The sequence below is a fragment of the Pongo pygmaeus genome, chromosome 11 (genome assembly GCF_028885625.2).
Source record: "Pongo pygmaeus isolate AG05252 chromosome 11, NHGRI_mPonPyg2-v2.0_pri, whole genome shotgun sequence".
Lineage (NCBI taxonomy): Eukaryota > Metazoa > Chordata > Mammalia > Primates > Hominidae > Pongo > Pongo pygmaeus.
Window position 1 is genome coordinate 55,919,161 of NC_072384.2, and position 13,173 is coordinate 55,932,333.

A 13,173-nucleotide genomic window follows, 5' to 3' on the forward strand; every position below is an offset into this window, starting at 1 on the left:
ACTATAGAGCAGAGGAGCATGGTCTTGAAAAAGAAGATTCAGAGTAAATTGTATGCTGATCAGGTGAAGCTTCCTTCCTTGTCTGTGCCCATTGACCCCACTCCCATGCACACCTTTTTCCTTCTGTGTCCTTCCTGAATCCCACCAGATGCCAACATCCTTCTGCTGTCCTTTGGTTGTCTGGGCCCCAAATTTGGCAAGAGGAATCATGTCCAGTGCTCCTGACTTTTCTCTATCTCCAACTATGTCCTACCTCCTATTCTCTACCTCCTCCTGTATCCAAATCAGACCTAGGGGGCTGATGGTCATGGGTTATTGATGTAAGAACTGAATCTTATATCAGTTCTTGGCTTGTTAGTGAAACCGCCTTTGCAAAATTATGACCTAGACAGTGAAAAAGATCTAACTTAACCGACTCCAACTTGTTTCTAACCTACAAGCTGTCCTTGTTCATTCCTGGGCGTAGGCTGAACTAACTTTGGGAAGAACTTAGTTTACAGTTTATAGTTTTAACAAAGATGGTAACAGCCCTTGCCCAAAGCAGACATCCCTCTTGCCTGGGGACTAGATTGCCTTTGTAGGACTAACAGCCACAAAAGATTAGAAACTATGGTTAAGGAGTCATTCTGACCCTCCCTAAACTGCTCCTGAGTTCAGTGCTTGAGATATTTTGCAGACCCTGCACTTGACAGATCAGCTGGTACCACCTAGATCAATAAACTGACTCCTCTGACCTTGTGGCCCTCCGCCCAGGAACTGACTTAGTGCAAGAAGACAGCTCCAACTCCCTATGATTTCATCCCTGACCAATCAGCACACCTGGCTCACTGGCTTCCCCCAGCCCACCAAGTTGTCCTTAAAAAATCCGCTCCACGAATGCTCGGGAGTCTGATTTGAGTAATAATAAAACTCTGGTCTCCCACACGGCTGGCTTTGCGTGAATTACTCTTGCAATTCCCTTGTCTTGATGAATCGACTCTGCCTAGGCAGCTGGCAAGGTGAACCCCTTGGGCGGTTACATTAGCTAGCAGTGTGACTAGGACTAGTGGGGAAAATAATCAGCTGACATAGTATGATTGGACCAGATCGCTCACCTAAGCATTCATTTCAAATCAAGAAACACTTAAACATCGGTTATATTCAGGCACTATGCTAGGCACTAGAGTACAAAAGTGAGTAACTGATGGTCCCATTTCCCAAGCACTGAACTGATCTGGGATAATCAGTGAGAAGGAAATCCAGGACTGGCACCCAATTCAACCAGATTATTCCTTTTCTGGGTAACATGTTGCATTTCTAGATAAATGATTAGGGTTTGAAAAAAATAATAAAAATATTGGTTTGATTTGTCAAACTAAAGAAAAAAGAACTGAGGCATACTTAATATAACCAGTCTCATGATGTTGCCCAGTCACAAGTAAGTTTTTATTTATTTATTTAATTTTTTTTTTTTTTTTGAGATGGAGTCTCACTCTGTTGCCCAGGCTGGAGTTCAGTGGTGCCATCTCAGCTCACTGTAACCTCTGCCTCCCGGGTTCAAATGATTCTCCTGCCTCAGCTTCCTGAGTAGCTGGGATTACAGGCGTTTGCCACCATGCCTGGCTAATTTTTGTATTTTTAGTAGAGATAGGGTTTCACCATGTTGGTTAGGCTGGTCTCAAACTCTTGACCTCATGATCTGCCCACCTCAGCCTCCCAAAGTGTTGAGATTACAGGCGTGAGCCACTGCGCCCGCCCGGCCACAAGGAAGTTTTTAAAGGAAAAGAAGAGGCTGTTTCTAAGTTGTTTACCAATAATTTACATAAAAACAACAAACTATTGATTGCCTATAGATTGTTCTTCGTATCACAAATTCCAGGAACATGAAGATATGGTTGGGTAGTCAGTCATGAACAAAATGCCTTTAAACAATCGCCCCTGAGCATGAGTGTGGGGGTGCAACTTATGTCCCATATTCAAGGTCTCTCTGGGCCTGATAAATTTTGCATACCTCACATTGCTCAAATGCTCTGAACTATTTTTCTTTTCTCAATTACAATTTCTTTTTTCTGGTTGCTCATTAGATTCAACTGGGGGGAGCTTTTAAACCGTGGTTCTCAAACTTTAATGTGCATCAGAACTACCCGAAGGGCTTGTTAAATCTAGGTAGCTCAGCCCCAGCCCCAGAGTCTATGAATCAGGTCACTGGAGTACAGTTTCTATCAAGTTCTCAGGTGATGCTGATGCTGCGGGCTCCAGTGACTACACTTTTAGAGCCAGTTTTAAAATACAAGGACTTGCAGATCCCACGTCCAGACTGATTCATTGGACTTGGGGATGGAAATCTGGCATTCCACCCCTCCCCGCCCCCTCCCCCCAATTTTAATGTGTCCAAGGGTGAGAATCATTGCTCCTCTGTGGACTAGGGATGGTTCCCTGAAGTTACTGAGTTTGGGATTTAATAAATATATGCATTCCTCTAGGTCAACTACAGGAATTCTGCGGTATTTAAGGACATTAAATGAGTGACTTACTACTTTATTTAAAAAAAACCACTGCGTTTTTGGTTCACACTAATTTTCTTCCTTCTTTTGGAAAGGCATTTCCGTCCATCTCCTGGATATTTTCCAGTACCACGATAGAAAGGTTATTAGTACAGCACCCAGAGGTCTTCGGAGCAAAGCTGTTAAAGAAGTGGGGTCCATTTGAGCCCCAACTCGGCCTTCCTTAGGTCCCCTTGGGCTTGTCTAGCCCTAGTAGTTCCAACAAGTAAGCTGGGCATGCTCAGTGGGCAGGGTCTTTTTTTTTTTTTGGGTGGCGGGGGGTTGCAAGTGGGAAGCCTGCTGTTCAGCTGCCGGGTCTCACCGCCTCCCCCCACCTGTATGAGGCTGGGTCTGGGGAACCTGTGCTTAGCATTCCACCCCCTGGAGCTTGGGCTTGGTCTTCCCTGCGGGTCCCTGCGCTGACATTCAGGCGGGGAGCCAGGAGGCCTGGCGCGCCTCCAGATCCCGCCAGGGGAGCCCGGCGAGGGTTCTGGGCTCTGACGGCGGGGTCGCAGGGGCGCCCGCCTCCAGGACACGTCTGTAGGCCTAGGGAAGCCTGCCGGCCGGGAGGTACACAGTAGGAGAAGCCAGATCCCGGGGCGGACAACGAGAAGTCGTCAGGTAAGCCAGCCCGCCAGCGTGCCGGCGGACGAGTGTCTCCTCTCCCGCAGGCAGATGGCCAGGGCGGCCCGCATGGGCGAGGGCACAGGAAATCGGACACCGCCACCGTCTTCCCCAGCCTGGCCTAGCTCAGGCTTTCCAGTCCGCCAGCCCGCTGGCAAGACGGGGCGGAGGTCTGGAGTCCGGCACCGCTGAGGCACAAAGCAGGAACTGCAGCCAGGGGCGAGGGCCCTTGCGTGGGGCGCTGCGCGACCCCACCCGGCGGCAGGACCCGCGTCTCCGTCTAGTCACGTTCATTGGGCCGCGGAGACCACCTCGCTCGCCGCCCGCTGTTCGCAGCGCTTTTCCCTCCCACACCCTCGCCAACCCCGGCCCCGGTTCCCGCCCCCACTTCCGCGTTCCCCGCTGGGCCGGAGGAGCCTGGGCCCGAGGTATCCGGGCAGGAGGTTGCGGCCTCGCCGCCCTGGTCAGCCCTCCGGGAGGGAGCAGGCGCGGTAGCGGGAGGAGGAAGTCGGGAAGAGGGAAGGCGGGGGCGCGGCCCGCCCGGCGCTCGAGTTACACCCGCCCAGCCCGCCTCGAGTGACAGCCCCGCGCGCCTCGCTGCGAGCACCCGGGCCGAGGCTCTGATTCTGGGGGGAGGCCGACTCCACCCTGGCTGGAGGAACTGGGTGCTCCTGCCCGCTGGCCCCTCGCGCGTGAGGATCTATCTCAGGTGTGTGCTTCCTGGGAGACCCCTTCCCCCGCCCCTGGGATTCTAGCGGGGAGTGGTCCCTTTCTGACCCGGGCGAGTGTTCTGGGACTCCAGTCTTGCGGTAGGTGGTGGCGGGAAACGGGAAAGATTTAGAATTTCTTCCCACCAGCAGAAGATGGATTCGCTCTTCTCTAGGGTTTCGTTGTTTATATTTTGGAGGCGGCATTTGTAAAATAGTAAAGTGGCAGGACTTTTGGGGCGAGGGTTGGTACCCCATTGAAAGTTCATGCAAACTTTTAGCTTGTAGATGCGGCTAGTCTGATAAGGATTGTTGCTCCCTTCTGAAGCAAGAGTGCGAACGAGTTTGGAGGAGGGCTGAGGCTTCTTTGAGAAACTCAGCTGCTGGCGTGTGACCGTCCTAGGAGGAAATGGAAGGTGCACACTGATAACTTAAAACAGCCTCCATTCCCTATGTAGTAACTTCTACCAGCAAAAATAGATTTGCAAAGAGTGCTTTGGCAGGAAGGTGTAGCTGGGTGAATGAAGTGCTGCTCTTAGCAGATGGTCTGTAGTCTGGCTTCCACCTTGTGCAGTGGAATATTCACTCCCAGAAGAGTTCCAGAGTAATTTACAAACACAAATTCTTGCAAAGTGTTAGTGACATGGGCAACCCAAATCACACACAACACATTATAAATATCATAGAAGGCAGCTATAGAAATAGCAGCTAGTCAACTTATACTTGTATAAATAGGTGAGGGAAGGAAGTTAGTAAGTGACAGGGAGTCTTTATTGCTAAAACAAAACTGTTAGTATTTTGCATGTGTTCCAAGTTTAAAGAGATGTGAAGTTTCTTTTTGGCGTGTGGAGGGTGCTGGCAGCTGTCACACTGGGCCCAGGCACTTCTTGGTAGCTACTGACCACTCTAGTCCCAGTCCTACAGTTCTTGCTGGCCACCACGTGACATCTGGATGCCATTGCCCAATGGAGACCTTGTGCAGCCTGGGGAACCTTGTGATGTGAATGTTGAAACCCCCCTCTGTTTCTCACAGGGGCGTTATGTCAAATTACAACACTCCCTTGACTTTTACTAATCAACTTGTCAAATAGTACAGCAATATTTTAATGAATAAATGGATAAATATGGGGTTTTGGGTTTGAGAACCAACACTGGATTCATTGCAACAGTCCATTCTCTTAGCTTATAGAGTCACTTTATTTTATAAAGAAATTCTAAGCAGCATTAGAGCTCTGCTTCCTTCTCTCTCCGTCGTGATTCATTCAAAGATGCAATGGCTTGGTTCAGGAATTGACAGAAGGGCCACAGTGTTACCAATTGTTAGTGAGTGTTACCACCCCCTTTAGTTTTTTTGGTAACTATTTAATCTCATTGTAGATATTTTAAAAGATTTGATGATTATTGTGCATAACTCATGTTGGCAAACTATTATAACTCTGAACTTATCCTGTTTGGTTGTTTTCTTTCATCTCTAGCATGTAAGTTCTATGAGAGTAGCAGGGCTTGTTCTGTCTTGCATACTTTCAAAACTAATGCCTGGAGTGGTGACTAGCTTGTAGTACACCCTCAATAAATGTTTTCTCAATGAGTGACCTCCAATGCCTAGAGGGGTGACTAGCTTGTTATACACCCTCAATAAATGTTTTCTCAATGAGCAACTGAGCTGCGGAACAAACTCCAGCTGAGGGTAGTTGCGGAGCGGGGAGCCAAAGACTTTGGCCTTAGGTCATCTTTTAAAACTCAGCCTCAATTGTCTCATTGGCAAAATACGGATAATAAATGCTATGACGTGTGTAAAATTGCTAGCAATGTACCTGGCAAGTAGTAGACTTCAAAAGACTAGCTTCCATCCTATATTTTTCCTTCTTATACTCAAGTAGGAAAATATGGGCAAAGAATATAGTTAGCTTGAAAATTTGGGCAAAGAATTCTTGCATGTTGTGGATGAATTATCTGTACATTTTTTTCGGTTAGTTTAGTGTGTTGGGATGAGGAGAGGAGAGGCGAGTTAGTGGTAGCTATGGTTATTAGAGAAGGGAAGCAGTTTCCAGATCAGTATCTAATTTCTCAGTTTTAGTTTTTGAATGTGATGATGTTGCTGTTTAGGTTTTCCAAAACTTGATTCTTTCTGTTTGTCAACACCTGGACTCATGGGGCTATCCTAAGTGCAGAAACAACACTTCAGAAAGAGAACTAGAAATCAAATATATGAACACTAGTCTTCTTAAATGAAATTTTCTGTATTCTCGTGCAGCATTATATTGTGTAATAAGTGCTAAATAAAAAAATAGTTATCCTCTTTTGAGAAGCTTACAGTTGTTTAACAAGGTAAAACATAGATGGAAAACAATTGGAGACCAACATAAGACCTTGTACAATGATTTTTCCAGCGGTAGGATGTTGGCCAGAACTGACATGATTATGAAGGAAAAGGTTAATATATTGGCTCAAGTAGTTGGAGACAGCTTCCTGGTGAAGGGAATGCCACTTCAGTAACAGAGAGACTTAACATTTCCTGAAGACTATGGAAAACATCACCTTTGTTTTAGGATTGTTTGCTATTGTGTACTTCATTGTATGAAAAAGCCAACATAATCATGTACTTTCAAAAATGATCTTTCTGTTGAAAATTATATGGGAAATCTTCAGTAAAATTTTGCATATGCAAGAAATGAATACTTGTCACTATGTCTGTGAAGTTTAAAGCTCAGGATTGGCCTTAAAATGGTAACTCTTCATTCTTGTCCACCTTTAACACACTTGCTTAAAAATGTGTCAGATAGGCCAGGTGCAGTGGATCACACCTGTAATCCCAGCACTTTGCTTTGGGAGGCCAAGGCAGGCGGATCGCTTGAGCCCAGGAGTTTGAGACCAGCCTGGACAACATGGAAACCCCATCTTTACAAAAAATACAAAAATTAACCAGGCATGGTGGCACGTGCCTGTAGTCCCGGCTACTCAGGAGGCCAAAACATGAGAATTGCTTGAGATTGTCTCAGAAAAAAAAAAAAAAAAAAGCAAGCCAGGCAGGCACAGTGGCTCACACCTGTAATCCCAGCACTTTGGGCTGGGAGGCCTAGGCAGGCAGATCACCTGAGGTCAGGAATTGGAGACCTGCCTGGCCAACATGGCAAAACCCTGTCTCTACTAAAAATACAAAAATTAGCCGGGCATGATCATGGGCACCTGTAATTCCAGCTACTTGGAAGGCTAAGGCAGGAGAATTGCTTGAACCCAGGAGGCAGAGGTTGCAGTGAGTCAAGATTGTGCCATTGCACTCCAGCCTGGGTGACAGAAGGAGACTCTGTCTCAAAAAAAAAAAAATAAATAAAAATAAAAAAAAATTAAATAAATAAATAAATAAAAGTGTCAGATGGCCTGCCAGTGACTCTATTCAGTTTTGACAATGGGGTATATTTTATATATTTTTTACCTGGAGTATAAGGAGAAAATTATTAGTCATCAGGGTTGAGACCCCTCTCAACCCGCTAAATTCAAAATTGTTACTTGGGAGATAGAGAAGAACTGAATGGAACTAAACTAAGAAGATATTATTAAGTAAGTTTTAGTTGCTCATCAAAATACTTAAATAATTCCATCATGTCTTAAGACTTTTGAGATAAGAAGAAAACTTGGAAGTGGTATGTTAGGGGAAGAAGAAACTAATAAAGTGTGTTTTACTTTTCTTTGTTTTAGAATTGTTGACATGATGCGTGAAAGAAATGTATGAGGAAGATATGATCAAACTCAACTCCAAGTGAGAAAGACAAGGGCCAATGTGACTGCAAGCCAGGAAATCTCTAAAAATTTTAGAATAGACTTCTTTCTGTAATATATGACCAGTGAGTGAACTCAGGAACATTTAAGAAAAAGAAAGGAAGAGATGTTGATGGTTTGAATACCTGAGGATGTTTAGATAATGATGTGGTCAGAATGCATCCAGAATTCTAATTTGTGTCCTGATGTGAATGTGACCATGTTTGTTTGTTTGTTTGTTTTTGTTTTCCCTTTGGCTTGTGTTCTGGGATTTGATCTCTCGTTAGAGGCTCTTACTAGTTCTTTGAGTTGTGTATTTCTTTCTATATCATATCTGTGCTCTTATTTCCTATTTTTCAGTAGAGAATTCTATGTTCTTTCAAAACCAGATTTCTGATTTATGCAGCAAAAACATGATTTCTGATTTATTTAGGTCAAGCTTCAGTTCAATTAGTTCACAAAATTAGTGGGAAAAATTGGTTAATAGATGTCTCGTCTCTCCTTCTCAAGTACAAATGTATTGTGACATATTGTGATATAGTAAGAAAGATACTTGTCCCCAGTTCTGACTAAAGAACTTTTAAGACCCTTCGGATCTCTGGAATGATGAGTGTCTTTTTCTACACTGCTGAGATGACAGGTGACTCTTGGTAGAACCCTAGATAGCTTCAGGATGGGGATGGGAGCTGGTGCCAGAGGAACCAACTATGTAATTAGAGGGTTAGAATTTCAGCTTCACTCTAGACCTCTGGGGAGAGGAGAGGGGCTGGGAATCCAGTCAGTCACCAGTGGACAATAATTTAATCAATCATGCCCACATCATGGAGCCTTCATAAAAACCTTAAATTTTGGAAAGCTTCTGAGTTGGTGAATACATGGAGGTGCTGGAAGGAAGGCATGCCCAGAGAGGGCACCCCTTCTCCCATTTCTTGCCCTGTATACTTCTTCATCTGGCTGTTGATTTGTGTCTTTTTAAATACCTTTTGTAATAAACTGGTATGTGTAAGTAGGCCTGTTGTGGTGGCTCACTCCTGTAAGCCCAGTACTTTGGGAGGCCAAGACAGGAGGATAACTTGGGCTCAGGTGTTTGAGATCAGCCTGGGCCACGTGGAGAGACCCTGTCTCTACAAAAAAATTAAAAAAACAAAACAACTAGCCAGATGTGGTGATCCATGCTTGTAGTCCTCACTACTCTGGAGGCTGAGGCGAGTGGATCTCTTGGGGCCAGGAGGTCAAGGCTGCAGTGAGCTGCGTTAGTGCCACTATGCTCCAGCCTGAGTGACAGAGTGAGACCTTGTCTCAAAAAAAAAAAACAAAAAGAACAAAAAAAAGTAAGTAAAGTTCTGTTAGCCATTATAGCAGATTATCAAATCTGAGGATGGGGTTGTAGGAACCCCTGATTTGTAGCTAAGTCTAACAGAAGTGTGGATATCCCGGGGCCCACTATTTTTGACTGGCATCTGAAGTGGAGGGCAGTCTCATGGGACTCAGCCCTTACCCTGTGGCATCTGCACAAACTCTGGGCAGTTCGTGTCAGATTGAGTTAAATGGTAAAATATTCAGTTGGTGTCCCTAGATAGAGAATTTCTTGGTGTGGAAAACCCATACATTTGGTGTCAGAAGTATTGTGACTAGAGGAATAATTTTTCCTTACATATGTATTGACAAAACTTAAAGACATTATTTGGGGACATCTTTTAATTATTCAGGCAAAATGAAAGAATTACTTATGTACTGTATTTTTGACAGTGAGATACTGTCAAAGTCTGGGTACTTTAGAACAATGATTGTTTGATAGATTTTTCAAGCCTTATATTTTTTGAATACTAATATGTCCTCTAAGGAATCTCGTATTTGATTGTCCACATATATCCTTCTATAAAAGGGTTTAATATAGTGGGAAAAACAAACATGACAAGCTATGGCAGAGAGACTGTTTTCTGAAATCGAGATTTCTAGAAGCTGCTACTGTCAAATCAGATAACCTCTGAGTATTACTTGATGACAATGGGGTGACATGCTTAGAATGCTTTGCTACTTGTATCTGCTGATGAGCACCAAGGCCAAGTAGAAACTTTAGATAGCTATATACGTATGTGAAACAAAAGTTTATGTTCAAGGTAAACTTATTAGGAGAAACTTTGGTCAAGATTTCAAGAAAACATAAAATAAGCTTCTAAGTGTACTTCAAAAGTGATGAAAATAATACAGTTCAGAGTACTAGGTTCTCAAAAGTTGTTTTCTTTTAATTTTAACTGAATAAAAGAAAGGATATTGGCTAAGTGTTGGCTCATGCCTGTAATCCCAGCACTTTGGGAGGCCAAGGTAGGAGGATCACTTGAGCCCAGGAGTTTGAGACTAGCCTGGGCAACATGTGAGACCCTGCCTCTACAAAAAATAAAAAATAAGCTGCGTCTGGTGGTGCGTGCCTTCTACTTAGGAGGCTGAGGTGGGAGGATCCTTTGAGCCCAGGAGGCCGAGGCTGCAGTGAGCCATGATTGCATTACTGCACTCCAGCTTGGGCAACAGAGCAAGACCCTGTCTCAAAAAAATAAAAAAATAAAAGAATAATAAAAAAGAATAAAAAGAAAGGATGTTTTGTTTCATTGTGGTAATGCCCAAACTGCTTTGATCATGTCACTCTCTCTGCTCCACACTTCCATGGATTACTCTACCCTATTTGATCACGTTCTAAATATTTGTCTTGGAATTAATTCAGAGACTCCTTCATTCTCACCCTAATATTAAGGTGCTGTCCTTATCTTCTCTATGATCCAGTCACATTGGACTAATTGGAATTCCCTAAATATATGTTATTCCTACTGCTGTCCCTATTCTGATGTTCTTCCTTCTATTTCACTTTTTGAAATCCTAACAAACTTTGAGTGCCCTGACCCCTGGCTATTAGTTTTATGACATTTTCCCTCACAGCCCCAGTCAGAAATGTCTTGTATATTTTCTAAACCCTTTAGCTACTCTTTTTATGCTACTCATAATTCCCTTATAGATGCTTGTCTCCTGTAATTATTTGCAAACATGCATAATTTTCTTTCCTATGGAAGATCATGCTGGATCTTACACAATTTTATAGACCTCACATGCCTAATCCAAGTGCCTTTCATGTGGGTGACACCTAGTAAGTAGTTGTTCATTAATGGTTGCCCCATAATTCAGTCATCCTTAATTCAAGCAATAAGTGATAAGAGTGTGCTGGGTGTGATTGGACACCAGATACCACACAGGCAGGTGTATTTCAGGTAATTTATTCAACTGGATACTTTAAGCTTTATCTTTTTTTAGGCATCTCCCTCCCTACACATTTGGCAGTTTTAATCTTTTTATTTTTATTTCAAAATTTTTTTCCCTCTCTTAAGGTGCTGAGAGGTTTAATATCTTAAGGATATTTAGGAGAGGGAAGGGGCGAAGCGACATTATAAAAGGAATCCTTGAAGAAAATCAGTGGCGGAATCTACAAATAAGGAGGCCGCTTAATGTCCACTGAGGACTCAGCACCTCTGTCAGGACACCAGGGCTTCCTTCTCTTCACCAATTTCTCCCTTCCCCCTACTTACCCACCTAATCCAATCTCTTAAGAAAGAATCTGGAAAATGAATTCATAACAAGATGACTTATAAAAATTACCTTGTCCCCCTTATCAAAGGTGTTGGATTCTATGGGGACAACGCGTTGGGGGCCATTTATGTGGGCTAGGTCAAAGGTGGGCAGTACCTACTTCTGAGCATCCCTGCAGCCACATTATAGCCACTCAAGTGTGGCTTTGGTCAGTGTCTGGACCTTTCACTTTTCTCCTCTGTCAAATAAGGTAGCTGGACTGGATGAATTTGAAGTCCATGGAGAGCATGAAATGTTCATTTCTCTTGTCCTGCCTAAAAGGAAGCCAGTCATGGCCACTGGGTTCTGTTTGCCTCTGGACCCTGGCCTAGATTTTCCTTTTATTGCCTGGAGTTTGGGGTTTCCTTGCTCTCAGCCTCTCCAGGTATAGCATTCACATCTAGAGGCTGCCACATTCCTTTTATCTCTCTTCAGGATTATGCTTATAGGACCTATCATAACAAGTATATTTTCAATTTTTTCTTTCATTATGTTTGCTAGTATTAACCCCTTTTCCCCATCCCCACCCACCATTAAGTAGCTGGGATACTTATCTAAAAAATACAGATTCCGCAGGGGGCAGTGGCTCATGCCTGTAATCCCAGCACTTTGGGAGGCCGAGGCAGGTGGATTGCTTGAGGCCAGGAGTTTGAGACCAGCCTGGCCAACATGGCAAAACCCTGTCTCTACTAAAAATACCAAAATAAGCTAGGCGTGGTGGTGGGTGCCTGTATTCCTAGCTACTCGGGGGGCTGAGGCATGAGAATTGCTTGAACCTGGGAGGTGGAGGTTGCAGTGAGCCAAGACCACGCCATTGCACTCCAGCCTGGGCAACAGAACAAGACTGTCTCCAAAACAAATACACACACACACACACACACACACACACACATAATTTTATTTATTATTATTTTTAAAGACAGAGTCTTGCTCTGCTCCCCAGGCAGGAGGGCAGTGGCACATTTATAGCTCACTGCAGCTTTGAACTCCTACCTCACGCGATTCTTCTGCCTCAACCTCCTGAGTAGCTAGAATGACAGTTGTGTGCCACCATGCCTGGCTAATTTAAAAAAAATTCTTAGAGACAGTGTCTCACTATGTTACCCAGGCTGGTCTTGAACTCCTGGCCTCAAGTGATCCTCCTGCCTTTGCCTCAGAAGTGCTGGAATTACAGGCATGAGCCCCTGTGCCTGGCCAGATTCACAGAATTTCAAAATAGGAAGGAGTTTAGCAATTTAACCTAACGTGGTCTTTTTCTTATTAATAATAAACAGCAATGACAAGTATTTATTAAGCAGTTGCCATTTTCTAGGCACTGTGCTGAATACTTTGCACATTTTTTAACATATCAACAGTGAACCCTGTCATGTCAGGGAGCAAACAGGCACAGAGAAGTTAAGGGACTTAAAGCCATGCATGTAGTTATTTTCTGGTATGGCAGAAACTCCCTTAAAAACTGTTTTAAAAACAATAGAATCGAGAGATAATCCCATTCCTATTTCTGTAATGTATTTCCTGACTTTTGCAACATTATATTCCACTGCCCAACCACTGAACTGTGCCATTTAACACTTACACTTCTTAATACTTTACCTTGTAGTTCACCAGTTTTCACCAATGATGCTGAACTTGTTTAAATAGTTGCATACATAGCACAGCATGCCTATAACGACATTGCTTATGATTTGACTTGTAGGAATCCACGAAGTTGTTAACATTTTCTTAGTCTTAATGGATGCAGAAGCAATGTGCAACTTAGTATCAGTCTTCTTTTCTACTCCTGTACTTGGGTTTCTGATGGTTATTGTGAAAACGAAAATGATTGTGTGTATTGGAGATGTATAAAAATATATGTTCTCCAGCCTTAGTTATGAGAGAGTTATTTTACCTTTTTCTACACAATACCTTTTTCTATTTCTTGCTGTAGTTTTTTTCAAACTTTCAGCATTTTC

General features: G+C 43.6%; 1 protein-coding gene across 3 annotated transcripts in view; it reads left to right on the forward strand.

Annotated features, from left to right (window-relative positions):
- Window positions 1–2,777: 2,777 nt before the first annotated feature.
- The window catches only part of GPD2 (glycerol-3-phosphate dehydrogenase 2), a 146,345-nt gene continuing 135,949 nt past the window's right edge, over window positions 2,778–13,173 (forward strand). Inside the window, exon 1 of one of the 3 annotated variants that reach the window (XM_054477820.2) lies at window positions 2,778–3,143. The gene's annotated coding sequence lies outside the window, so the exon portion shown is untranslated. Of the gene's footprint in view, window positions 3,956–13,173 lie in introns of all 3 variants that reach the window. The other 2 variants (XM_054477819.2, XM_054477821.2) reach the window with 2 other exon arrangements.